The sequence below is a fragment of the Triticum urartu genome, chromosome 2 (genome assembly GCF_003073215.2).
Source record: "Triticum urartu cultivar G1812 chromosome 2, Tu2.1, whole genome shotgun sequence".
NCBI classification, from domain to species: domain Eukaryota; kingdom Viridiplantae; phylum Streptophyta; class Magnoliopsida; order Poales; family Poaceae; genus Triticum; species Triticum urartu.
In genome coordinates this window covers 266,934,146-266,961,590 of record NC_053023.1, presented here as the reverse complement: position 1 = coordinate 266,961,590, position 27,445 = coordinate 266,934,146, and the positions used below count along the sequence as shown (strand labels likewise).

Below are 27,445 nucleotides of genomic sequence, written 5' to 3'. Positions count from 1 at the left end.
CAACATGTTGGTGCTATGTCATAACACCATGCCAAGTTTCATGATTTTGAGGCAAGTTTTGGATTTACAGTAATTTTAAAACCAGGTTTCCCAATGTTTACTGTCGAGTCGGCACCGCCCTGGATAAGCTTTTTTCTCGTGGGTCCCAAATGACAAATCCAAATCTGTCACTACCATGTAGCTTCTCTTATTAAGAATTACAACCCATCTGGTGTGGTACCTGAAAATAAGTTTGCGGGTGCTAGTGGGCGCTAAGAACTTGTGGTTCTGAAATGAACAAAGATCTCAAGGATCATGCGAGAGTGATCTTCTTTCCCTATGTTGTGAATGCTTATAATATTTATGTCTTAATTAAAGAAATGGCAAGCCATTAGCCCAGTATGGAAGAAAATATGGGTCAAAGCCGAGTTTAAAAGAACAACAATATCTAAATCCAGCTTACAAACAGTACAAAAGCACAAGGATTAATTGCTCATCAGGTTTAAACAAAATCCAGATTGAACGGGACAATGACATCTAACTCAACCAAAGTTTTCGGCAGTCACAATCAGATGGACTAGTCTAATCCATAAAATCAAGATCTTGGGCCAGAAATTCTACTGGTCCATGAGGACAATCTGTTGTAAATAGAAGCCGAGCACGATTAGAAGCCCTTAGGTCCATCCGAATCTTCTTTTTATGATGTTCAACACTTGCAGTTGTAAGAAATTTCTTGTCAAAAAACGGAATCCTCACAGGAAATAGTGCCCTCGCATTCAACATGAACAATGTGACAAAGCTAGTGTTTGCATTGTCGGATGCATATCCTTCCATCGTTACTGTCTTCAAACGAATGTCATGAGATCTGAGAAAATCCCAGTGCTTCTTGAACCATCGATTGGTTATACTTTTTTCTCCATGTCTAATGCCTAAGTAGAGATGAAGATTGAAAACACTTAATGTGTAAAAGGATTATGTTGAAAGCGTGATAGGTGAAAAATTAATTATAATACATTATATATACTTTCAATTTGTGTGAAATCATCACTTTTATATACAAATTCTTCATACATGGAAAGCATTGCAGCAAGCTAATAACCGTGTTCAGATCAAAACATCACATACTGATATGTAAGGTCTTGACAGAATCCACTACCACTGATAGGATGGACAAGCTCTTCATTGAGAACAGAACATAATATTAGTACGGAAAGTGTACTCCGATCTCCCCTAATAATAAAGCTGCTACTGCTTCTAGTCGTACGTTGTCGATGTTTTTGCAGAAAAGCATCTGAGGTTTTGGATATTCAACCTGCAGTCCTCTGTTTAAGTGGACCACGACCACGACTGCATCCCCGGCTCGCCCCCACGGTCATGCTGCTCCTTGCCGTCCGCGGTGGTTCGGTGGTGGCGCTTCATGAAGAGGGGCAGGGGCGGCGACGGGGAGGTAGAGGGGCGGCGAGGATGGAGGCGGAGGAGGAGTCCGTGGGGAGGGAGAGGGGAGAGAGTGGGGACGGGAACAGGGAGGAAGAGGGGCAACAAGGGTCAAGGTGGAGGAGGAGTACACGGGGAGGAAGAGGGGCGGGGCGGGGATGGGGAGGAAGAGGGGCGGCGAGGGTGGAGGCGGAGGAGAAGTCCGCGGGAAGGTAGAAGGGCGGGGATGGGGAGGAATAGGGGCGAGGGTGGAGATGGGGAGGAAGAGGGGCGGCGAGGGAGGAGGCGGAGGAGGAGATCGCAGGCGCTGTGGGGCGAGATGGAGGAGGAGCGCCTCGCCACAGCCAGCGCCGCCAGCAATGCCATGGCCATGATGCGGCGCCTACAGAAGGAGAAGGCCGAGGTCTAGATGGAGCTCCGCCAGTTCCACCACTTCGATGCCGAGATCGACCATCTCCCGCCCTCATTGCCTGCCTCACACCTGTCCACTACATGCTCCACGCCTACTGGATTCTTTTCTTACCTTCGGCGTTCACCTCATCATCAAAGTGTTCTCCTTGCCGTCTCGGGTCGCTGAATCATTAACGCCCAAGCATGGTCTGTGTTGGAGCCTTTCCGGCAGTTCAGAACTGAACTCTTCATTTTCTGAAGTCCTTCAAAATTTTGAGGGTCAAGATGATGAATATGGAAAGCTGCTGAGGGCCTGAGGCAGTACTCATGCAAGAACCTCACCCATGGTGGAGCTGATATGATAGAGAAGCAAAACTCAGGTCGCTGTATTATTTCCGATTCATTTATTACAATTACAGTACTTATTTGGTTGGATACATATTTTATCAGATCGTTTCTTCTTTGTTTATTGACAACAATAATTGATTGCCTTATGCTTTTCTACATATGTTTCTTAATCATCTATTGGACTAACTAACTTACCTGGATTCAAGAGTCTGTTAGTAGGTGAATTCGTGCTTTAGTAGAGTCAATAGTTGGTCAAGTTCTGAGACATAGTGATGTTTCTGTATCAGCAGGGTGACTGCTTGGTTTTTTGTATCCTTGGACATATTGGTTTCATTATATATGAAACTGAAAATGCACGCTCAATACAAAAGGATTCTGTGAACAACAATGTCAAAGCTACAAGAACATCAAGTTGTCTTGACCTGAAACTTGTGAAGAACAATAATTATTAGGTGTCTAGGTCGGGCATTCCAGTATTTTGAGTGGAGTAATTCCGCAATGCACAACCATCTTCATTGAACAACTGAAAGTAATATATAGAACTCAATCGCTTGTTTATTTCTTGACAACCAATTGATTTGCTAACTATTCTATTCTTAGAGTACAAGGCGAAGTTATGTGGTGGGTCGGGTGGAGAGCTTGGCACGGCAATGTGGTAGGATGCTCTGCAGCGGCATGAATGGAGAGCTCAGTCAACAATGGCGGGACGACCGACTGATCTGCGGCAGCGTGGAAGGAGAGCTCGGCTGTCGACGGCGGCTCGACCAGCTGTTCTGCGACATTTCGGAGGGAGAACTTATTGTACTGGTGAGCATATGCATAGGTGTTGTATTACCCTGGGCGCTCACTCCACTAGGATCCCACAAGTTCGCATAGAGCTCGGGCGTCGGTGGCGGCCTGGCAGGCTAATCTGCCGCTTCCACATGAGGAGTCGTGAGATTAGCGCATCACATTGAAAAGTCACCGCTCTGTTATTATTAAGTTCCATATGTATTTTTTCTCACTTATCATCTATAGAAGGCACTGAAAAGTTCACAAATAAGTGATGGACGGGTCTAATTTATTTTCAAGAGGGCATCATGTTGACAAGAAAGTTGCTGCTCACCCTATTTTGACAACCATAAAAATGCAATTCTATTTGAGAAAGTAAATGTAGGATTTTTTTAGGGTGCATCTATTCAGCAAACATGTGTGTAACAAAAGGTTAATTTGAAAGGTAGAAGCCATGTTTGGTCTGTGGTAGATAGCTGAGTGTGCTTAACTTATGATTTTTTACAAACAGTTTGTAGAATGCCTCATGGCATTGGTTTTCTGACCATGGATCAATTTACTCTGTGCTTACATTGTATATTGCTTCTAGCCGATGAAATTTAGTCCACAGTTGTGTGTGTATGCACATCCTATAATGGAAATTTATGCTAGCCCATTATATATTAGAAGTAGACAAGAAAATGTCCATAGTAATAAACTTGTGGTCACAGGACTGCTAGCTTAAAGTTCGTTAGATTATGTAAATGGGTAATTTTGTTGTCTGCTCTTTAGGTTTCCATAGTATGAGCTGGTGCTATTGCTTTTAAACTGCCATCTAAACTGAACAATGGGGCTTCATGTATAAATTAGAGCAATAATATCCTATACTTGTCATGTAATGGATCAATTGTGTGTCTTGGTCTTTCCTGTTTTCTTTGATTTTGCATCCTAGAATTTTTTAACATGCGCATATATAGCTACTTAATCAACTGAGTTCCGTTATGATGTGTGGCAGACCACATTTACTGATATGACATACTTACTCATTCTAGATAATGGCAGGTGTAGCAATGAAAGGCATATATATATTACTACAAGCATCCTAGCTTTCTCATCTTATTAGTGACTCACTTTCGAAACATATGTATTGGTAGTTTTTATCTCTATGATTTTGCCTTCTACATAATGGATTGCATTGTTCTTGTCTTGATCCAATCCTTCCTGCACCCATGGGGTGTCCTGCAGGGATTGCTTTGGCTGTTCCAGAGGCTGTACACACATATAAATACACAAATACTCCCTCGACCGAAGCCCCAGCCCAATTGTGTCATTTCATCGTGCTCGACATTGGTGTCTTGCCGTTCTGCCGAAGCCATGGAAATCTCACTGTTCTGCCAACCTGGTAGGAATTTCTCCATACTGCCGACTTCACCGGAATTACATCCGCCAGTGTAGCCAAGGCACATCGGTCAAACTGCTCGAGCTATACTGATTTGAAGTTGTTTTGGTCAAGTGGTTGAACTGAACCATGCTAATGTACAGTAGCCAAAAGGATAGTCAGTTTGTTTCCCTGACCTCTGTGATCTGAAGCGGCTAAACTGAATCATGCTATTACACAATAGCCCAAAGTTGTCTGGTAGATATGAGTATCATCATATAATTTTGTTTCTAGAATATGTAATAGGTAACCAGCAATGTTGTTGTCAGTTTACAAGAATGCTGACGTTGTTTGAATGCATATATACTTACTGGAATTAGTTTGAATGCATATACGTTGTCAGTTTACAATTTACAGTGCTACATTTTTCTGAACTATTGGTGTTCTAGACATCTTTTGATGATGTGCTTAGGTATTGATCCTTTCTTTATTGGAAGAACTATTTGAAGGAGATTGTGAGAGTACTGACCTGCAGTTTGTCTTCTTGGCGTGACTGAAGTTTCCTGATCGTGTAGCTATTCTATCCCCTTCTTCCTCCAACCTCTTTCTCGTTCTTGTCTGATCATAAAGCACACACTGTTACTGGTTGCTTCGCCTTATTTTTACTGAAGTTCCAGTATATTTGTTGTGATCTTGTTGTTACTAACTGGAATTTTAATAAAATGAACAATGTAAAATTCATCAAAGCTTAATATGTGATACACTTTAAAAGTTAATGTTTATTGATAGTGAGTTTACTGTAAATTTCAACTGAAGCCACTGTATTTAAAGCTTCATGACGATGAAATGTTTAGTAGTATGTGATTAGTTCATCATGTGTTGATCATTGTACAGCAGGTTGATGATGATTTTACGATAGCCTAATGTTGAATTTATGGTATGTTTGTGTTTAGGAGTTTCTTCCACAAGTATCAACTTCAGATCCTTGATAATGCCATGAGAATTTCAGGTTTTCTTTCAGAAGTGTTGTGAAGAAAACAAAATTGTCAATAACCAAGAGAAGGTCGTGAGGGTACTGACCTGGCAGTGTTGCTCTTTGGGCCCTTTCATTGCTTGCTCATGGATCATAGAGCGCATAGATCATACATATACGTGCCATGTTTGTAGTGCCTAAAAAATGGTTGAATGCCCCTTTATTTCCAGTCAAGTTTTTTTTCTCCGTTGGTGTCAGATTTTTACTGGTTGGCACATTTGATGGAAGGCCAATTCAATTTCAGTCGATTGTAATATAGACATTTCCTTTTTTTTGATTGAAAACCATTTTTCTGTGGGGAATCCTATACGGCGCGTACCCCCTCCCTCGAGTGCTGGGCGTTCTCATGGGTCGGCCCACTTTTATTTTTTCCCTTCATTTTTTCTTTCTTTCTTTTTTCCTTTCCTTTCCTTTTCTGTTTTTCGTTTTCTTTCTTCTTTTTTCATATTTAGTTTTCACTTTCTTTGTGAAATTTCTTTTCAAATTCGCGAAGATTTTTTTGTTCATCGAATTCAAAAAATGTTCATTGATGTGAAAAATGTTCATCAAATTCAATTTTTATCAGACTTATTAAATTTTATCAAAATTCAAAATTTCATCGTTTTCAAAAAATGTTCATCAAACTTAAAATGTGTTCATCATTTTTTCAAAAGAAAGTTTTCGAATACAAATTTTGATCATCAAGTTCGAAAAATATTCACCGAATTTAAAATTTGTTCTTCAAGTTTAAAAATCGTTCATCATTATTAAAGAATGCTCATAATTTTTTACATCAAAATAAAAAATATTAATTAATATTAAAAATGTTTATATTTTTTGAAATCATGGACAATTTTTTGAATTTAAGAACTGTTTTTGACAATACATAACTCACAAATTTATTTAAATTTTAGAACCTTTTTGTAATCCCGAATTACTGTAACAGAGAATAAAAGCCAGAAAGGAAAACAAAAAATAGTGAGCGTTCGTCCCCGGCATGGGCTGGCCCAACAGGGCGCGCGGGGGGCTGTGGGTTCGCGCTTTCGTGACCGCGATGTGCACCGAGTCATACGTGAACTGTCTATGTCAAGTGCCTTGTTTGGGCCAAGCGCAAATAATGAAAAATAAAAGAATAACAATGCCCAACCAAACAACAAATTTATATATGTAAAAAACCTCAACATAGTGAAAATAGATTTTATAATAAGTACACAGTTATATATATTCACACTTTAAAAACTGGTCAAAATTCACAAAAGTTGGTCCATTTAAAAAAATACATGTAGAAATGTTCAAAAAAATTGTTTTTATTAAAGTATTTAAATTTATTAACAAAATCATGTTTTTGAAAAGAAAAAAGGAAAACAGATTCAGAAACTATTCCATGAACTACTCTTCAATCAGGCGAAGAATGCCAAGGTGGCTTCTTAATGACCAAAATTCAACCAAGAAGCAAAAATCAATGTAGCATTAATAGCGATGTTTATTAAAAGTGGATATAAGAAATGGTGCGTAACGATAAAGAACTTTATGACTTCGCGGAGTCCAAGGTTTGCTGGGTGCGTCGTCCGCGAACAAATTTGCCCATGTTTTGGCTAAGGAAGGATGTGTGAATAAGCTTTGTAAAACATGGTTCCATGTCCCGCCGGCGTGTGTTATCATGTTGGCAGGCTCGAATCAGTGGAGACTGATTAATAAATCACAACGATTTCAACTAAAAAAATTGTACCTAATGAAAATGAAGCAGGTTTTGCAAGATTTCATGCACGTTGCAACGCACAGGCATTTGTACTAGTAATACTTGTGCGCACAAATGAAAAAAACGAATTACAAAAGTTTACGTGAACAATATACGGTACCTCAATAGGTGTGCGGCCAAACACCATCTTCAACCATCTAAAAGGATCACGAATTACACCCCAAGGTCTCCAGTTTAGGCGCAGAGACTACAGTTATTTGCGAAGGTACTATAATAAAATCAAGGAGCAACCTTTGAAGTGAAGGGGCATCTTCGATGATGAGATCATGTCCAAAAAAAATTCCCATGCTTAGAAGGTGGGGCGACTTTATTTTGAGACAATGGATACGAATTTCTATTCCAAAAACAAGCAGCGAGCACTCCAGGGCAGGGTAGCTGGAGTGGATGATGCTGTGCAGTACGGCCTCCAACAGATCAACCACCAAAAGTGCAAGTTTTTTTAACAGTGGGAGTCGAAGCATTTGTACCAGATTGTCTGCTAGACGGCACCGAGTGAAGGCGGCAGTGTGGAGAGAGGAGGAAAACCACAAGATGGACATCGGTGGTGAGGGCATAGATACATCGGTTCGTGGTATGGTACATAGATAGTCATGGTAGAACTCAAGCTGCTGGAGTTTATCGAAATGACGGGATGTCAGCTAGGCGACCATCGTGTAGGGTATGTCCAGCAGGTAGCATGCCGGGATGCAGATGCATTGAACGGAGCCCTGGTGGGAGGATATGATGGCTCCGGGGAGTTCAAAATTATCATCGATAGATAGCTGATGATAGTCAAGATTAAGAGGCGCGGCGCGCCATAGAGTGCGCCACCGAGATGAGAGGACTTGTGTGCGGCAGCCATCCTTGGGAGAAGGGAAATGATCTCCCCAAGGATGTCATCCGGGAGATCGCTGATGCGGTCCCCCAGAGATTCTACTCGTTCCTCAGGTCCAGGAGGGGCCGCTTCTGGCCGCACAGCCAGGTCCAAGGTCTACATCTAGGAGCGGCGCTGGCCGGAGCCTCATCTGTGTACATACCAATCTGAAAGAAAAAATGGCATAAACATACATGTAGTACATTCAAAATAAATTCTCAAGATCTAGAAGAAAAAAGGCACAAACATATATGTAGGACATTCAAAATCAATTCTCAAGATCTCGCCACCAATTATTAGCATGCAAGCTAACCCTAGTCGGATTATTAGCAAAAAATCATTTGTATAGAACAAACAAGTAATCACTAACTCTATACGGATAACATTCAAACAATCAATATGCTACCTGCATCTAACGGATCTTAATTACTCTTATTTCATGGACTAAGAGAACATAAACATAGGATTTCTAGTCCAGAAAAATTATAGAGGGGGGGTGTAACCAGAGAAAACACATGATATGTTTGCCACACAAATGGGTATATAGATGACTAACTGGTTTTCCGTCAGAGTCGCAATCGTTGCCGGAGTTGTTGTTGACCTTCGGCTCCGGTTGGGGGGGGGCACGACGGCGGCGCCGAAGTCAGGGTCATGCTGCTGCCCAAGACCTCGTCGGCGGGGACGACAACCTGTGTGCCCATCTTCACGTGTTGCGCGGGTGCTTCACCAGCCCCGGCGTCGCCACTCCCTTCGGTGGTGCGTTTTGGCCGCATCCTCATACACTCCAGAGTCCAGACGTTGGTGACCACTGTGGACCACTGGTGAGGCCTCCTATTATGGCTGTTGGCTCGGGCGTGCAATTAATACATACCAGTGGGAGCGAGGCAGGTTGCGGTCAAAAGCTTTCTCGCCTCCCGGTGAGCCTGCGCGGCGGACTTCTGCCATTCCTACGATCATTTCACATAGCTACTCGCATGCCTCCTGTCAATACGGGACACATGCACGCACGTATCCCGGTATGCCTGCCTGGCGGACTGCTCGCATGCATCCCATCAACTCACGCCTATTCGCACCGCACACGGGGCGTGTTGCAGCACGTACATTTTTTGGGTTTATTGATGATTCTGCCACTTTACTACTTAACTGAAGCATGGCACGGTCTAAGACACACGGTCTGAATAAATAATCGGTATGAGATATCGGTTGCCGGTTATTAATAATCTCCCGTTTGTAAGAAGATTATATCAAAATGGGTCTCATTGACGAAAAAATACAATATCACAGTCTACTGATGTCCATATATGACACCACGATAAGTTCCACGAGTTTCAACTAAGTTTTGGATTTACTGAATTTTAAAAATATATATTCTCAATATTTTGAAATCTCTTGCACAGGGAAACATGCACCCAGGGACACATGATTTTTCAACCCAGTTTGTGCACATGTAGCTCAAATTTGATTTTTGCACAATAAATCCCTAGGAATTCAATCAATGTATTAAAACGGTCGAACAATGTCTGTTTAAAGACACTCCGCCTTTTGTCACATGTTCACTTAAGAAAAAGTTTGACATGCCTCAAAGTGGCTGTGGTGGTGCGGGATGTGTGTGTCTGTGTGTGTGGGAGGTGGGGGGAGAGGTCCGGCAGTACACTACGAGTCACGAACCTCTGTGTGGGATTATTGATCATTTATTGAGTCATATATGCCACGTAAAAGTCATGAATTGGTTATCCAAAGCATTATATAGCCCTTTCATACATAATGTTCGGGCCACATGCATGCATTGGTGGTCCACTCGGACACTCTCCCTCGTGCGGTTATCAGCGACGTGCCCATTCGTTAACCCGCAAAGGTTTTCAGTTTCCACCGACAATGAGAGGCATCTGACCAAAAGGTCGATTCATCTTGGCATGTGTGTGGTGTGGATCATGGTGGGATTCCATATTAAAGTTCGAGCACGTACGTACACACTCCCACCGGCTTTAAGTGAGGGGGCTACACACGTCGTGGTGTAGTACATTTCCGGTCTGTAAAGCATGTGCCACGTCAAAGTTGTGCATTGGATATTCAAACATCACATAACACATGGGCGCATGCATGCGGTGGTTTTGTCCTATGACACCACTCTCCTATGCCTCTCTCTGTGAGCCCACGAGGTCATCATGGACCAGTTGAACATACAACGAGAGAGAGGTTAATTTGACCAACAAGGATGGTTCTTTTTTTGTTTGTGTTATGTATATGCACGTTATAGGAGTATTTACAAGTCAAAGAGGAGGCAACATGAATAATCTATATATATGTGTGTCACAACCTCGCTCCATGTGGGGACTTTTTTGGTTCTTGAGGTAGGTTCCACATCAAATTGTACATTATATTGGTGTTCAAACATCACGCAATACCATGCAGACGGTGGTTGCCCTGTATATAGGAACTCACTCGCGTGTGGCGCTTCCATCCATGGGCATGCGAGGTTGTCCTCCATCACTTTGACCCAACAAGAGAGAGGTTAATTTGATCATCAAGGAATGATTCTTTTTTGGTTTGTGCTATACAGTAGAAGTACATATATACTATGCGTCGAATGGGGGCGTACATATAGCACATACCACGGGTCATGAACCTCGCGCTCTGTGTGGAGACATTTTAGTTTCCTAAATACATGGTGCCACATCAAAGTTGTGCATTGCGTATTCAAACATCACACAAACAGCTCTTTGGGACACATGCAAATGGTGGTACGTAGTCCTATATAGGATGATCACTCGCGTGCAAAGTACGCTTCACTTCTGTGTTGGGCCCACGAGTTCGTCGTCCATCACTTTGACCCAGTGAGCAAGAGGTACGCGTTGGAAGAACAAGGAGGATTAATTCTTTTAGGGTTGTGTTACTAGGTGTATATATAGTACGTGTCGAGGGGGTGACAAGGTTGGTCCATCACTTTCACCGACAGCGCGAGACAGGTTAACTAATTTGACTTAGGAGGGGATATTTTTGTTTTATCTTGATATAGATTATGATGTGAGGTTACATATATATAATAGCGCATCTGTAACCATGAATCCATCCCTTTGGATCGAAGGGGGGGTGAGCACACGACACGTCATGAATGACCTCTTGCTCTGTGTGGGGACCTCTACGATTTTCAACGCATGCACCACATCAATGTTGTGCATTGGGTCAGGTATTCAACACATATGCATGCATCACACACCTCCATAAGTATGTTCAGGACACACGCATGAAATAATGGTTATCTTTGGAGACACTCTCACTCGCTTGGTTATTGGCGGCAAGCCTATATACATTCATGGGCCCGCGTCGACGTCCATCATTTTGACCAGCGACGAGAAAGGTTACCAGGGTGGATATATTTTTATTCTTTTCTTCGAGTTACCATGTAGTAGATCGACCCATTACATGCCTAATTAAGTTTGAGCGCATGCTACGCATCGTGAACCCTCGCTCGGTGTGGGGATTTTACGGTTCAAAGCAGGCTGCCACATCAAATTTGCGCATTGGCTATTCAAACACCACACACACCATTTCTGTAGACATACTTGGGCCACATGCACAGAGTGGGTTTGTCTTCGTACAATACTCCCTCACAAGGTTATCGGCGACAAGATAGCCCATTTTACCGTGCAGTGTGGATGTCCCATCACTTTGACAACAACTAGCGGGGAGAGGTTGTACCACCAAGTTGGATTCTACTTGGTCCGTGTTAGAGAACGTCTTGGTGAGATCCCCTCCCCCCAACATGTGTGTGTGGAGGGGGGGGGCTACTTCGCGCTACCTGCAACCTCCGTGGGGTCGGGGAAGTCTGCTTAATTTGCAAGGCACACGTGCCACATCAAAAGTTGTGAATGGTAGTTAAATATCGATCACACACCACACCCTTTTCATACATATAGTAGGGCCACCCGCATGTGGTTCGTATGTGGTCTCACCCATCTCGCGCCACAAGCACACATTTGTGGGTTGGCACACAGTCCACCTTTGTCAGGAAGCGAAAGGGGAAGTTTGATCATATATATATATATATATATATATATATATATAGGGTCGCGCTATTCTTCACCCCCTCTATTTTACCATTAATGCACCGTAATTTTATGTTCCGTAAGTTTTGTCTTATTTCCGACGCAAAAAGAGACCGTAAGAAAATATATAATCGCCGTAAAAAATATTTTATGTTATGTAAAAGTACAAACATAAAAACATAGTCTAAAATACACATAAACTGTAAATTTTCTTGTCTTATGACCTATATTTTTATTTTCTTATGTCAAATTCTACGTAGTGAATCAATAGGAATGTAACTATTTGAATTCCAAACGTAATTTAATTATGAAATGATCGTAAGATTACCTCGGGTGAAGAATAACTTATTCTGCACCCTGAGTGATGAATAGTAACACTATATATATGTATATATATGTATATATATAGGACAACGCTATTCTAATCCCAGAATTAGAATAGTTATTTGGATCACAGCGCCCCTATATAACAGCGATGACGTTTCTCCGAACTCACGGAAATGGTAGCGAAAAAAGAAAAAAAACCACTCCCGATCCCATCGCTCCCAACCTCCTGCCCCCACCCCAGATCCCCCTCACCTCGCGCCGTCGCATGATCTCCCTAGGGCCCCCGCCTCCACGCGAGCTTCCCGCCCCCCTGCCGCCACGCGACCTCCATCGCCATGGCCGGCCACCTTCTCTCGCCGCTCCGGCCACACGCCACATTCTCGCACCTCCACGTCCACCCGCCGGCGCAACCATCTTCTTCCCAGATCACGGCGCGCCGCCGCCCCATCCCACCATCCCCACGCAACTCAACCACTCCACCCCGCCATCCACGCACGCCGCTGCCGCCCCACCCCGCCATCCCCGAGCGATGCCGCTGCCCCACCCCTCCATCCACGCGCGTCGCTGCTACCCCATCCGGACATCCCTGAGTGATGCCACCGCCCTACCCCACCATCCCCTAGCGACGCCGCCGCCCCACCCCGCCATCCCCTAGCGACGCCGCTGCCCCACCCCGCGACTCTGGTGGATCTCTGGGGAGGTGACCTTCTCGCTACAGCTGACTTGACATCAGCAAAAAAGTTTCTCCCTCAAGCGATGTTCTTGTCGCGTCCACAGGAGTTGAGCTAGAGCATCTCGGTGGACGAGGAGCATGACGATGCAGCCACCGGCCTCCTACCACAGCAAGCGACCGCCGTGGCCATCCTCCACCTGCCGCTGTAGCCTTCCTCCTCGACCGCCTCCACGACACGCTGGCCTTCGTCTACCTCTGGCTCCTCTGCTGCCCAAGGCTGTGTGTGCGATGGCGACCCATGTCGTTTATCATCCTGGTTGCGTACGCGCTGACGACTGATGCCCCGATCCAGCTCCTCCGTCCTCCAGCCACGGCAAGTCCAAAAGAAAGACTGTCTAGCAAGCCAAATGGTTGACCACCAACCCACGCGTGGATTGGCCCCGACCTGCAGCTGGAGGAGGCCGCGACCTTCAGCTGTAGGAGAAGTCGACCTGCAGCTGGAGGAGGCCCCGACCTTCGGCTGTCAATTTTGAGGAACTAGCTACTCTGATAATCTAACTTGACACTGTATTTGTTTTTGTTCTTCATAAGTTCAGGCAACTAGGTTTCTCACTAGGAAAACCTTCTCTGGTTGTGCTAACTAGTACGTACTACTAAACTATAATAATCTTGTGAAGTGGATAATGCTCGTGCCCCTGGACGCTGGCCATGTGAGATTTTGATGGCTTTGTACTTTTGTTATTTGATTTTTGACTAACAAAAGTTCTCTTCTTTCTCCATAGAAAATCCCAGTATATCACATTTGTTTGTCGTTATCCTCTGAAAAATGGCATTGTTGCAAGTCAGTTTCGCCTAATGCATCAGTTCAGTTGAAAAAACAGAAGAGCATTATACCTTATTGTCCACTTCGCTGGCTTATTTTTCTATACTATGTAGGTTAGCTTCGCCTGATGCGTTAGTTCAGTTTCATAGTGCACAATAGGCATCACGAGTATGAAAAACTGATTAACACAGAAAAGTTGTGAGTTTTCAACAGCTTTCCATCGATATATCATTGCACAATTCCAGTGAGTGGTTTGTGAGCTACGAGCAAAAAACAACACGTCAAAAACAGAGTGAAGTTCAAACGGACATGCTCCAGAAGTTCAACTACTTCACGCAGTGCATTTCCGTCTACGACGAACGCATAAATCATGATCTCGCCATTTTCTAATTTACTTCAAAATGGCAGGAATATCATTTGCGTAAGTTCAAGTCCTCGATCAAAGAAAGTTCAAAAAATATTGTGAGAGAGGTTTGTACAAAAGGAATATCATTGTGTAACACTGACGAATGGATGAGGAAATTACAAACAAAAATACGTCATAGAAGTTCAACATGAAAACAGCAGGAAGTTTAACTACTACGCTGAATGAATTTCAGATGAAAACTTTTAAAATCATCAGTAAAATCTGAGTTTCAATGTCATTGGTGCGGTGCAACTGGTTCAATGCTTGTTATAAACCCAAAGAAGGTCATTAAAAAGCATCTCAAACAATTCTATAACAAAGATTTTCTCTCTTAAAATAAACCTAGAAGTTAAAATCTAAAAACGGAGCGGCTCGATGTCTATCAAAAAGTAGGATTTTTTCCGTTACTAAAAGAAATAAAACCAGGAAGTCCAATTTAAAAATATGGAGAAGTTTGATGATTATAGAAAACTCTAATTTTCCTCGTTATCAAAGAATGGAAATAAGAAGTTCAAAAGTTAAATAACAAGAAGTTCAACTTTAAAAAATAGAGCGATTCAAAATTACATAAAAAAGATTAAGAAAAAACCAGGAAGTCCATATTAAAAAGATGGAGAAGTTCGATGATTATAAAAAACTCATATTTCCCTCGTTATGGAAGAATGAAAACAAGGATTTCAAAAATAAAATAACAAGAAGTTCAACTTTTAAACATAGAGTGCTTCAGAATTCATAAAAAAAGATTAAGAAATTCAGAATAATATTCATAAAAAACTCAGATATTTACGCGAAACTGAGAGAAGTTCAGATTGATAACTGCAGAGGTTCACGTACTACACGATGTGCATTTTGTATTAAAAAAGAATAAAAAGACAAAGACTAAAACTTTTGTTTTTATAAGTTCAAGTCCTCGGTCGGAGAAAGTTAAAAAGTTGTTGTGAGAAAGGTTTGTACAAAAGCAATATCATTTGTGCAACACTGACGAATGGATTAGAAAATTACAAACGAAAATACGTCACCGAAGTTCAACGTGAAAACAACAAGAAGTTCACCTACTACACTGAATGAATTTCAGATCAAAAACTTTTAAAATCGTTGTGAGTATGAAAAAATGATCAACACAAGAAAGTTGTGTGTTTACAGCAGCTTTCCATTGGTATATCACTTGCTCAATTTCGGTGAGTTAATGGAGAGCTACGAGCAAAAAAAGCACATGAAAAACAGAGTGAAGTTCAAGTAGACATGCCGAGAAGTTCAATTCTTCACGTGGTGCATTTTCGAAGAATCTGTTTCGTGCAAGAGGCAGAACAAATGATCTCGCTGTTTTCGAAATTACTTGAAAACGGCTAGGAATTAGAGAAAATCATCAACATGAAAAAGTTCCACATTTTCTGTAACTTTTCAACGGTATATATTATTTGCTCCATTCTGATAACGTTTGTCGAAATTACGGTGAAAATACATTTTTAGCCATTTTAAAAATTGACTTAAAACTGTAAGGAATTGGGAGAAACAATATATACAAAAAATGTTTCCCATTTATTCAATCTTTCCAACGCCATATCAACTGTTGCGTTCAGACGTACGGTTAAAAAATTAGCTCGAAAATACAAACTCGGTGGAACTTGTATCATTTTCTCAATTACTTTTAAACCGTTCAAAATTAGAAAAAAACTTTTGACATGAAAAAGTAGCGTATTTTCATAAGCTTCCGAACGCCATATTATTTGCCTCAATTGGATTAGCCGTTTAGAAATGGCATCGAAAATACGAACTCGGATGTTACGTTTGCGAAATTCTACGATTTTCGGAATTACTCTTTATCCATAGGGAATTAGAGAAAACTTTCAACATGTGGAAGGAGCGGTTTTGCAGCAGCTTTCCAACTCCATATTATTTGCCTCATTCCGATAAATTGTTTAAAAATGCGATCGAAAATACGATTCATGTTTTTTGTATGAATAAAAAACAGTTTTCAAAACTGCTCTTAAACCACTTATATTTTGCCAAAAATTTAACTTGGGTCATGATACTGATATCCATAGCTTTCCAATGGTATATCGCAAACCCGTTTGGGCGATGTTGGCAGAAGTTCAACCTAGCACTGGGAGAAGTTCAGGTCGAACAACTCAGGCAGTAAAATTGCAAAAAACGTAATTTCATCTCGAGTCGAGAGCAAAATCCGCCAATGAGCGAGATTCCTATTTAAAACCGGTATTTAGTTGCAAAAAACGTTCCTAGATTACAGTAACATCATATAGAACATGACTAACCAGAATAATTCGCGGGGGAAGCCATGGTTGCGAAGATAGCCCGAAGGTCGGGTTCGTAGAGAGGGAAGTCTAGGTGCGTTACTCAGGCAGTTCAGGTCGATCCCGTGATCAGAATAGTGTTTATGTATATATGATGAACTCTTATAGGTTTTGTGTTACGGTAGGGTGAGATTTCAGACCTAGCTTTATTTGGGGGCATGCATTCGTAGCTACGTTCCCTTACCGTTGACATGAAGTGGGGTCCGTAGAGGGTGGCTGACTAGCAATACATGTGCTTTTGTGCGACAGGTGCCACATCAAAGTTGTGCATTGGGTATTCGAACATCAAACCACCCTTTTCATACAAGTGTGTTCATGTTCTGACCCTCTCCAGCGTTATACTTTTTGACAAATTTATAAACAACACACGAGTTAGATGTAGAAACCGTCTGCGATTGGGTACGCAACAGACACGATTCAGTCAGACTACCTATGTGCAACGCCCGCGCCCTGCAGTCTCTCACATCAGCATAGTAGATTGGGCTCCACTAGGCTTGCTTCCGGTCTTGAAAATATCTACTGCCTCGTAATTTCGAAAATGTCTACCACCTGGAAGGTTTTAATGTTTGATAGCACATGATTAGTATGTGCGGATCGTGCGCGATGTGTGTTACTCCCTCTCTGATTCTGTCCCATGATTCAAATTTTTCAGTTGACCCGACATTTTACTCCCGCCTCTTCATCCCTCGTAATCTCAAAAATATCTGGTCGTCCTTGATTCAAATTTTTAGTTGCCCCACCTTGTTACTCCCGCCTCTGCATCCCTTGCAATCTCAAAAATATCTTCTCGCCCTTGATTCACATTTTTAGTTTCCCCGGCATTTTACTCCCGCCTTTGCATCCCTCGCAATCTCAAAAATATCTGCTCGCCCTTGATCCAAACTTTCAGTAACCCCGCCTAGTAAAATTTTCAGTTGCCGTAGTATTTCCTCAAACACCACCTTGCCCCCCCACACACCACACACTCCCCAAAACCTCCACTCACACAGACACAAACCACCCCTGAAACCATTGGTAAGTCACCGCCATCGCCATCGCGGCCGCCTCCATCCTCAACCTCTGCCTGTGTGCTGGGGAGTCGAGGAGCCAATGGCCAAAAATAGGTTTATCGCGGCCTCTTCGTGTGACGCTGGCAAGGTGGCCGCCGAGGTGTCCCCGTCGTCCTCTGCGGGCTCTTTATCGATCCGCCATCCCCGATCCCCTGACCCGCCAGCCGTCGCGTCCCTATGCCGGTTGGAGGAATTCCCCATCCTACCTCGAACCCGGCAGTCGACGAGGTCCTACCTTGGGGTCCGGTAGCGTCTATGGGGGAGGTGGGTTGTCGAGATTACATATCGGGAGACCCACACCCACTGGTGGCTTGGTAGATCCATACAGTCGAACTCGTGGCCATGGAGTACGTCCTATGACAAGTCTGCTCCCACGGCACAGCGGCTAGGCTCAATTTTCCCTTCGGCACACGTCCGGTCGACCTCGATCCACCAGAGTAAGGGGTGGTGAGCTTGGCCATGGCGTGGGAGAACCATGAGGCGTGCGAGCGCCTCGAGGCCGAGGCCGCCGATGAGGCCTACATGAAAGAGCTCCACCGGTAGTACCCAGAGCTCGTGGAGGCGGAGCGGGCGGTCTTCGCTGGCACGGAGGTCGGCGTGGTTGTCGCGTTCTCCTCCTATTATGAGGTCGAAGGCAGAGAAGACGGCGGCGCGTAGGGCATCGAGGTGGGCGGCGAGGACGAGGAGATCGACGTCAACGTCGACGAGTGGAGGAGTGTCTTCCCCAACAACCCCGACGACGGCACCGGCCCGGACCCAGCTCACTGCACACTGTGGTTGACGAGGATGGATTAGCTCGACCTCTACTTCGACCGAAAGTAGTTTAGCTTAGTTTAAATTTATGTTTTATGTTCAGTTGTGGAAAACTATGTATGTTTATGTTTGAATGCATTCTACTTTCGATTGAACCTGCTTCGAACTTGATCAAATTGAAGTTTAAAACATTAAGTTAAGGGGATCGACTAGAAAAGGCAAAAAATTGATGGAGTATTGTGGCACCCCGGCTCAGAGCAATAGGTTTACCTTGCATTGCCAGCACAGAGATCTAGTCTTCTGGCAACACAAAACAACTTGGTACACAAAACAAACGCTTTATTGATGCTAGCGGAAACATAGGTTCGATATTACATCAAGTAGCGAGGCCAAGCGGCACACACGGTGCGGCTGAATAGTATGTACATTATTTAATGAACATGAAGAGGCCTCGATCATGACAACTATGCGGCAGCGGAATGACGACGAAGCGGAACTCCATAGCACAGGGACACCGATGTGGACACGATCTAGACACGGGAAGCACTCCGATCCGGTAAGACTTTCCTGAAATCTTGCATGACACACCAGGTCACAATATGTATAAGCATAATGGCAAACAGTAATATGATAGTTAAGCAGTTTAAATGCAATGCTACAACATACTACTCATGAAATGAATCGTGCTTGTGCAACGAGTCCTTCGGACTCTCTTACCAAATGGGTTACCTCGTAACCAACAACATCAAAAAGATGATCACTCCCGGATCACAAACAAAACCAACACTTTGGTTCCCACAACAACGACCATCTTCATGGTCTCAACAATCTCATCACATAACCAGTGCCAACCATATAACTTTAGTGTGCAAGATTAACTTAATTATGTTGATCCATGGTGTGACCTACTTACGAGCTGTGTCCGTAACCGAAGACGCGACTATCTATAGATTTAATAAACAGTCTACAGAGGTTAGTACACTATACCCACACCACGGAACCCATGGCCTCGCACTCCAATTCGGCTTGACCAACGACATTCTGACAAAACCCTCCCATTGCCATGAAACACTCTTGGCCACTCCCACCACACCCCTTTTGGGCTAAGTTATGGGTGTCCCCGATGTCAACCAATGACATCCAACAGCCACTGTCGTGGCAAAACAATCAACGGTCCCAAACGAGGACAAGGTACCATAACAACAATGGGCACACAAGGTTATGTCTGCTTACCGGGCCAGGGTACCACATGCCCATAACCTTCCATTGTTGGAGGCTGTCGGTGTCAAAACCGGCGGATCTCGGGTAGGGGGTCCCGAACTGTGCGTCTAAGGCGAATGGTAACCGGAGGCGGGGACACGATGTTTACCCAGGTTCGGGCCCTCTCGATGGAGGTAATACCCTACCTCCTGCTTGATTGATCTTGATGATATGAGTATTACAAGAGTTGATCTACCACGAGATCATAGAGGCTAAACCCTAGAAGCTAGCCTATGGTATAATTGTTGTCGTCCTACAGACTAAACCCTCTGGTTTATATAGACACCGGAGGGGGCTAGGGTTACACAGAGTCGGTTACAAGGAAGAAGATCTACATATCCGTATTGCCAAGCTTGCCTTCCACGCCAAGGAGAGTCCCATCCGAACACGGGACGAATTCTTCAATCTTGTATCTTCATAGTCCAACAGTCCGGCTGTCCAAAGACCCCCTAATCCAAGACTCCCTCAGTAGCCCTGAACCAGGCTTCAATGACGATGAGTTCGGCGCACAGATTTTTCTTCGGCATTGCAAGGCGGGTTCTTCCTCCGAATACTCCATAGAAGATTTTGAACACAAGGATAGTGTCCAGATCTGCAAAACAAGTTCCACATACCACCATAGAGAGAATAATATTTCCACAAATCTAATCTACTGACACGTTTAGCAACATGACATCATGCCATGGCCCGGTCATTATTCAAACCGTTTTTCTCAACCAGCACTGCACATATCGCGAGGCGGCTTTCTTGACACGTTTTGTCAAAGCAGAGATCGTGTCCCCTTATCACGGGATTCTCATCAATACGGGTATGGGTAACCCAACCGCGCCATCAATTACGGTGTTCGGGGAATAAGCGATTTTACCAGGTAAGTGGGGAGGCGCATTGCCTCTTCCGCCCTTATGAAGGGACAAAGATTCACCCTTTTTACCCACGCCTTCTTCCTCCTTGCTTATCCATTCTGGCACACTCGAGCTCCAGCACCCAAGTTCATGTCTTTCTCCTTAAATCACTCCAATCATGTCCGGAGTGGGAGACAAGTGGATGGTCTCCTTCGTCACGGAGGAGAACATCACAAAGCTACGGGAAGCCGGATATCTGGCCGCAGACATCGCACACCGGCTGCCAGATGCGGGGCAGATCATCCCTATGCCCGAACCCCATGAGAGGGTAGTTTTCCTTACCCACTTTGTCCGCGGAATGGGATTTCCCCTTCACTCGTTTGTCCACGGGCTCATGTTCTACTACGGGCTGGATTTTCATGATCTGTTCCCCAATTTCATCCTCACCATCTCGGCATTTATCGTCGTGTGCGAGGCCTTCCTCCGCATCAGGCCCCACTTCTGCCTATGGCTGAAGACCTTCAATGTTAAACCGAAGGTGGTGGTCGGCCAGCAAGCAGAGTGCGGAGGCGCCATGGTGGGCAAAATGCCTAACGTCACCTGGCTCGAAGGCTCCTATGTGGAGACCATAAAGGGGTGTCAATCAGGGTGGTTCTACATCACCAAGCCGCGCGACACCAACTGGGTGGCGGCCCCTGAATTTTGATCTGGAATCCCCACGTGTCTCACTTCCTGGAAAGAAAAGGGCCTGTCCTGGGGTTCCCCGATAGAGCTGACCGGACTCCAGACCTGCATCAAGAACATGATGAGCAAGATAATCAAGCTTGTCAATGTGGTCCAAGTCATGCTCTTCCGTCGGATCCTCCCGTGTCAACGACGGGTATTCAATTTGTGGGAGTTCGACCCGGCCAAGCACCAGACGCTGCGAGAGCTCTTCGACACGACGCACAAGGACGTCTGGAAGGTTCTGTCCAAGGGCGCCGAGGTACCTCGTCCCCTTACCGAGGACGGCGGACTCAGCGCAAAGTGCCATGCCAATCCGGTAAGTTTTTATATCTCACAGGATATTTATTTGCCCCAGTTTAATCATGTGCGGGATCTAAGCTTCCATGCCATTAACAGGACTGGGTAGAGATAGCGGAGCAGATCGATTGCCCAGCCCCCTGCCTGAAGATCCTGCAGATGCTCTCCTAACGGAGATGCTGGTTCCGGCGCCTTACGAGGTGCCAGTGAAGAAGGCCGAGAAGAAGGCCACGGGGACCTGAAAGGGTCTCCGGCGCAAGGTTATATCGGACTCATCGTCCGATATCTCCGAAGCGCACTCCTCCCACAAAAACGAGAAAGAGGAAGAGGAAAGTTCTCCGCCCCAGCCAGGGAAGACAAGAAAAGGAAGGCCGCCCCAACCGGGGAGGCCGAAGGATCCAAGAAGGGAAGGACCCTCCTTTCGGACTGCTCCACGACAGCCGCCTATAGCGACGACGAGTGGTTACCCAGGGACAAGCCCCTGGCGAAGTCGTAAGTATCCAGATACCATAGTAATTCATGGTATGTTTTATTGCACTGCTTCTCCTTACGCCGAATATGATTATGTAGTCCGTCCCAAGCCCGTCTCGACGTATCTTCGTCGGACGGTTCTTTGGACTCATTGGATATGAATAACGATTCACTTCCGACCGCCTCCACCCCTTACCCTACGGAAAACGTCGAGGTGTTGCCTCAACAGGCACCAAGCCGAGGGGAGGTAGTCCTGGGGGCGCCTCGAGGCGACCTTCCGGACCCTGGGCGCAAAGGGAGCAAGTCTCCCACGCGCTCCAAGTTCGGCCCCCAGCCGAACACTGCACCAGAACCTTCGGTGGTTCTGGACTCCGGCAGGCGACCCCCCGTTAAGAGGGGCAAGCCGCCCGTAGCGATGGCCTCTGTCCATCCAGAGGCACCGGACAACTTGCTAGAAGCGCTTCACGGCGCTTCCATCGATGAAGAGCACTGCACTATCATGAGTGCGGTGATTGAGAAATTTCAGTCCGCCAAAAATGGACTAACCGAAGCTTGTGCCAGCCTCCTAACAGGCTTTCAGGTAAGCAATCAAAATATAGGAAAATATTACCGCATAGACAGTAGCCCCTGATGCTCTGTTTGGCGTTCGCGAAGAAAGGCCGAATAGAGGATCAAATAATGACTCAGGAGTCTAATCAGAATATGTCTATGTGCATATGCAGGCTTCACTGCTGGCCGCTACCGCACATACTGCGGAGGTCGCTGCACTGAAGCAGGACCTTGAGCGGTCCGAGGGAGAGCTCGGCCTTACCAAGAGGCAGCTCGAGGAGAGCAAAGGTAAGCAATACCTTGTCTACATATTAAAAAGAAATTCGGTTGTAAAGTAATAGGATCATCATGAATTTGCCAGGGGCCACGACCGAGGTGGCGACCCTGAAGAAGGCATTGTCCGAGGCCGAAGACAAAGCGACCAAGGAGCGCATTGAGTGGGAAAGGCAAGAAGCCCAGGTAGGCGAGGTGCAGCAAGAGCTCGAGGCTCTCACCAAAAAACATGAGTCCTTGGAGATTGACTCTAAGACGTGAGAGTCCGAGCTTGCGAAGGCGCTCGGAAGCGCACAGAGCGCCAAGGCTGAAGCCCACAAGGCCCTCCAGGAGATTGATGCGGTGAAGAAGATAGCAGCGGGTAATGCATTCATTATGCAAAGCAAGCATGTGAAGGAAACTTTCCTTTTACTTACCCGAGTTCGGAGCTCTCCAGGAGCGTTCACAGATCTGCCCCGTAGTGTACTGGATGCCGCGGAGTTTTACCGAGCTGAGGAGGGGAGCTCGACGAAAAAGTTGTTCTGGTCTCAGTATACTGGGACCGAACACCCAATGCCCTTGAGAGACCAGCTGAAGCAACTGGTCGAGCATCATAAGGCGGCCGAACAAGCCATGAAGGGTCTTATAGTCCGGATGTGGCCTGGCGATCCACTGCCTAGCAGCTACTTCGGTCTGGTGAGGCAGCTTGTGGATGCCTGCCCACGGCTTGAAGTCATAAAGCGGTCCATCTGCATCGAGGGTGCGCGCAGGGCTTTTGCCCGGGCGAAGGTGCATTGGGTGAAGCTGGACGCTGTAAAGATGGTGAAGGAGGGGTCGCCGGAGGGCAAGGAGCATCGCTGCCCCGAAATGTATTATGACAGTGTCCTGAAGGGTTCCCGCCTTGTGGCGGAGGAATGTGCTAGAGATGTAATTTTTGAATGAACATGCTCATGTGATCCTATAATGTGAAACGAGTTCATTAGCACTATGCAATGCTTTTTGAATTTAAAATATTACCTTCTGTGCTACCGTTTATAAAATCTGAGAGTTGGCCAGTCGTCGGCTTCTACCACCATGTAACAAGTATTGGGGTGTTCGGGATAAACCTGAGCACTCTTTATCCCAATTTTGGGTCCTTCGAGGGAGGTGTTCAGCACAACGAACCAGGCAATCAAACTATAAGGCTTTATCACTCTCACTTAGCCATAGAAGTCTACAATTATAAATTTTGGCGAAGCCCCTAGTATTCGGAAGGCCGAATTTGGGGGGCTATATACGCCTAAGTCGGGCAAGGCTGACTCCTCGCGTGAAGCGGAAAAAGGTTAAGGACTTGAGACCTCTCGAACAGCGACCAACTCTCGCCTTATCATGACAATCAGTTTTCGGCTTTCTCTACTGAGGTGCTCGTCCGGAAGAACCGGGACACAATCGCAGTAGTTCTCCCAGCGCTACCTTAGCCGATATAGTGGAACATAAGTTACCAAGACATGGGAGCCGGGCAAACCCAACTATTGACCCAAGACATGATTCGGAGCTGATGCATATAATTCTATAAGTTCGGGGTGCCGCATTGTCAAAAGTGTTATGGGGTAGACGAAAGCCCCTGGCGTACTGACCGTACCAGAATGTATGGGTGCAAGTTATTGTAAATGAACATATAATAAAAAAGGGATGGATAATGCAATAATAGACTAATGCTATGCATTGTTATTTAAATAATACATCGAAGCGTACTGATACAAGTAGTGCAATAAGCAAAAAATAGGACTATTTAACATGTCCTATCCAAGGGCAAGCTACGTATGGGTAGTAAAAAGCGGATATATCGAATGTTATTTGAGACCACCTGGGGGTTCCCTTGTACGTCTTAGCTTCTTGCCTCCTTGGTTGTTCCTTCCTGTAATGTGTCCGGCAATCATACTGCAGAAAAGGGCTTCCAGAGAGTAAGGTCCTGAAAGAGAAAAAATGATAAAGGTATGCAGCCCCTGGGGCGGTTAAGCCGCATTGCGGGACATGCCCTGATCGTGCCCCCGCCTATGCCCATGGTATCTTCAGTGCGTAATTATGTACGCGCAGCACGGATTTCGTTGCTTGACTGGGACTAGGGCAGGGGCCGAATTGCTAGGAGAGCTCTGAATGTGCCAGGCGGTCCTGTTGCAGGTTACTCCGGACTCGCTTGACGGTGTCCGGGGGCTGTATCGCCGAATTGGCAGTTTGCCTTAAAAGGCTGCTTTGTGCTTCTGCTGCGAGGGCCGTAGTGCGCTCTTCCGTGCGGAGCGAGCATTCTGTGTTTCCATTGACTGTTATGACCCCCTAGGTCTTGGCATCTTGAGCTTGAGGTATGCATAATGCGGTACCGCATTGAATTTTGGAAATGCGGTTCGCCCGAGCATTGCGTGATAGCCACTGTGGAACGGGACGATAACGAAGATTAACTCATTGCTTCGAAAGTTGTCGGGAGATCCGAAGACCACTTCTAGTGTGAATGAGCCCGTGAAATGGGCCTCTACACCTGGGATGATGCCCTTAAAGGTGGTTTTGGTGGGTTTGATCCTCGAGGGATCTATACCCATTTTGCGCATTGTATCCTGATAGAGCAGGTTCAGGCTGCTGCCGCCGTCCATAAGGACTCGAGTGAGGTGAAATCCGTCGATGATGGGGTCTAGGACAAATGCGGCAGATCCGCCATGACGGATACTAGTGGGGTGGTCCCTGCCATCGAAGGTGATCGGAGAAGAGGACCATGGGTTGAACTTTGGGGCGACGGGCTCCATCCCATAGACGTCCCTTAGTGCACACTTCCGCTCCCTCTTGGGAATGTGGGTTGCGTATATCATGTTCACCGTCTTCACTTGTGGGGGGAACCTCTTCTGTCCTCCCATGTTAGGCGGCCGGGGCTCCTCCTCGTTAACACTATGCAGCCCATTGTCCTTGTTTTCAGCATTCAACTTGCCGGCCTGCTTGAACACCTAGCATTCTCTGTTGGTGTGATTGGCTGGCTTATCGGGAGTGCCGTGGATTTGACATGAGCGATCAAGTATGCGATCCAAACTGGACGGGCCCGGAGTACTTCTTTTGAATGCCTTTTTCTGCTGACCGGATCTAGAGCCTCTGAATCCGGCATTGACTGCCGTATCATCGGCGTTATCACCTTTGTTGCGGCGATTGTGTCCATTACGACGTGGTCTGCCGTTGGCATCTTTGGTATCCTAAGTGCTCAAATTCCTTGATGTGTTGTTGCTGCGAGCCAGCCAGTTATCCTCGCCCGCGCAAAAGCGGGTCATCAGTGTCGTGAGGGCTGCCATAGACTTTAGCTTCTCCTGGCCGAGGTGCCGGGCGAGCCACTCGTCATGGATGTTATGCTTGAATGCCGCTAAGGCCTCTACATCAGGACTGTCGACAATTTGGTTTTTCTTAGTTAGGAACCGTGTCCAGAATTGCCTGGCCGATTCCCCTGGCTGCTGAGTTATATGGCTCAAGTCATCAGCATCCGGTGGTTGCACATAAGTGCCCTGGAAGTTGTCAAGGAATGCATCTTCCAAATCCTCCCAACTGTCGATGGAGTCTGCTAGAAAGCTATTCAGCCAATGTCGAGCTAGTCCTTTGAGTTTTAGTGGGAGGTACTTGATGGCATGCAGATCATCACCGCGAGCCATGTGGATGTGGAGGAGGAAATCCTCAATCCATACAGCGGGATCTGTTGTACCATCATACGATTCGATATTTACGGGTTTAAAACCCTTCAGGAATTCGTGATCCATAACTTCATCAGTGAAGCATAGGGGGTGTGCGGCGCCTCTGTGCCGGGCTATATCACAACGCAGTTCATATGAGTCTTGTCTGCTGTACTGAGCCCGGCCGGATTTACTTTTAGTGTATCTGGCGTGACGGTCATCGTCCCGCATTGGCGCGCGCCCCCGTGACCTGTATACCGACCTTGGATGTTTTTCCCTGCTTTCCAATACGTCTCGCAGGTCCCGTATGTTGCCTCGGGACTTGGTATTTTTGTTTGAGTGGCGGCGGGGTGCAGGCTGAACTTTAGGCTGAAACGCCTCTCTGGCTCGGCCACGAGGTGGCCGGTCAGCCGCATCGTACACTGGTGGTGTAGGTTTCAATGCTTCATCCTCGAGTCGGGGTAGCGACCTGCACTTTGGGTAACTCTTGGAGGGGCGCTCGAGTTCGTATTCCTCGGCCGCAAGGACTTCGGTCCATCCGTCTGCTAGCAAATCTTGATCAGCTAGAAGCTGTTGTTGCTTTTTCTTCAAGATATTTGCTGTGGCTATAAGCCGGCGCTTGAAGCGCTCCTGCTCGGCGGGATCCTCAAGCACGATAAATTTTCGTCGCCGAGGCTCACCTCGTCTTCGGAGTGTGGCATGTAATTGTCCTCCTCCGATTCTCTATCTGCTGCCCGCTCTGGAGGGCTAGCTTGTTCGCCCTCCCGCTCTAAATCATGCTAGAGGGGATTGTTGTCGTCTTCGGCACTATCTGGAGTGTTATTGTCTCTTGTGCCGGTATCACTACTTTTGCTATGGCGGGACTTAGAGCAGCGCTGCTGACGTCGGCGCTTGGGTTGCTTCTTGGAGGGGTCATCCCCCGCTGTCTCGTCGCCATTGCCTTCTTTGGGGGTGTCCACCATGTATATATCATATGATGAGGTGGCGGTCCAGCACCCTGTGGGCAGTGGTTCCTGTTCGTCTCCTGCATCGTCGTCCATACCGTCGATGTCTTCGGAGTCGAAGTCGAGCATGTCGGTTAA

At 45.8% G+C, this 27,445-nt stretch overlaps 1 long non-coding RNA gene across 1 annotated transcript; it reads left to right on the top strand.

Annotated features, from left to right (window-relative positions):
• The first annotated feature begins 1,305 nt into the window (after nt 1-1,305).
• On the top strand, nt 1,306-4,669 carry LOC125537006. Its single transcript, XR_007295476.1, has 2 exons — nt 1,306-2,958; nt 4,147-4,669. It is a non-coding gene; the product is annotated as an uncharacterized LOC125537006 (long non-coding RNA).
• Nucleotides 4,670-27,445: the final 22,776 nt, after the last annotated feature.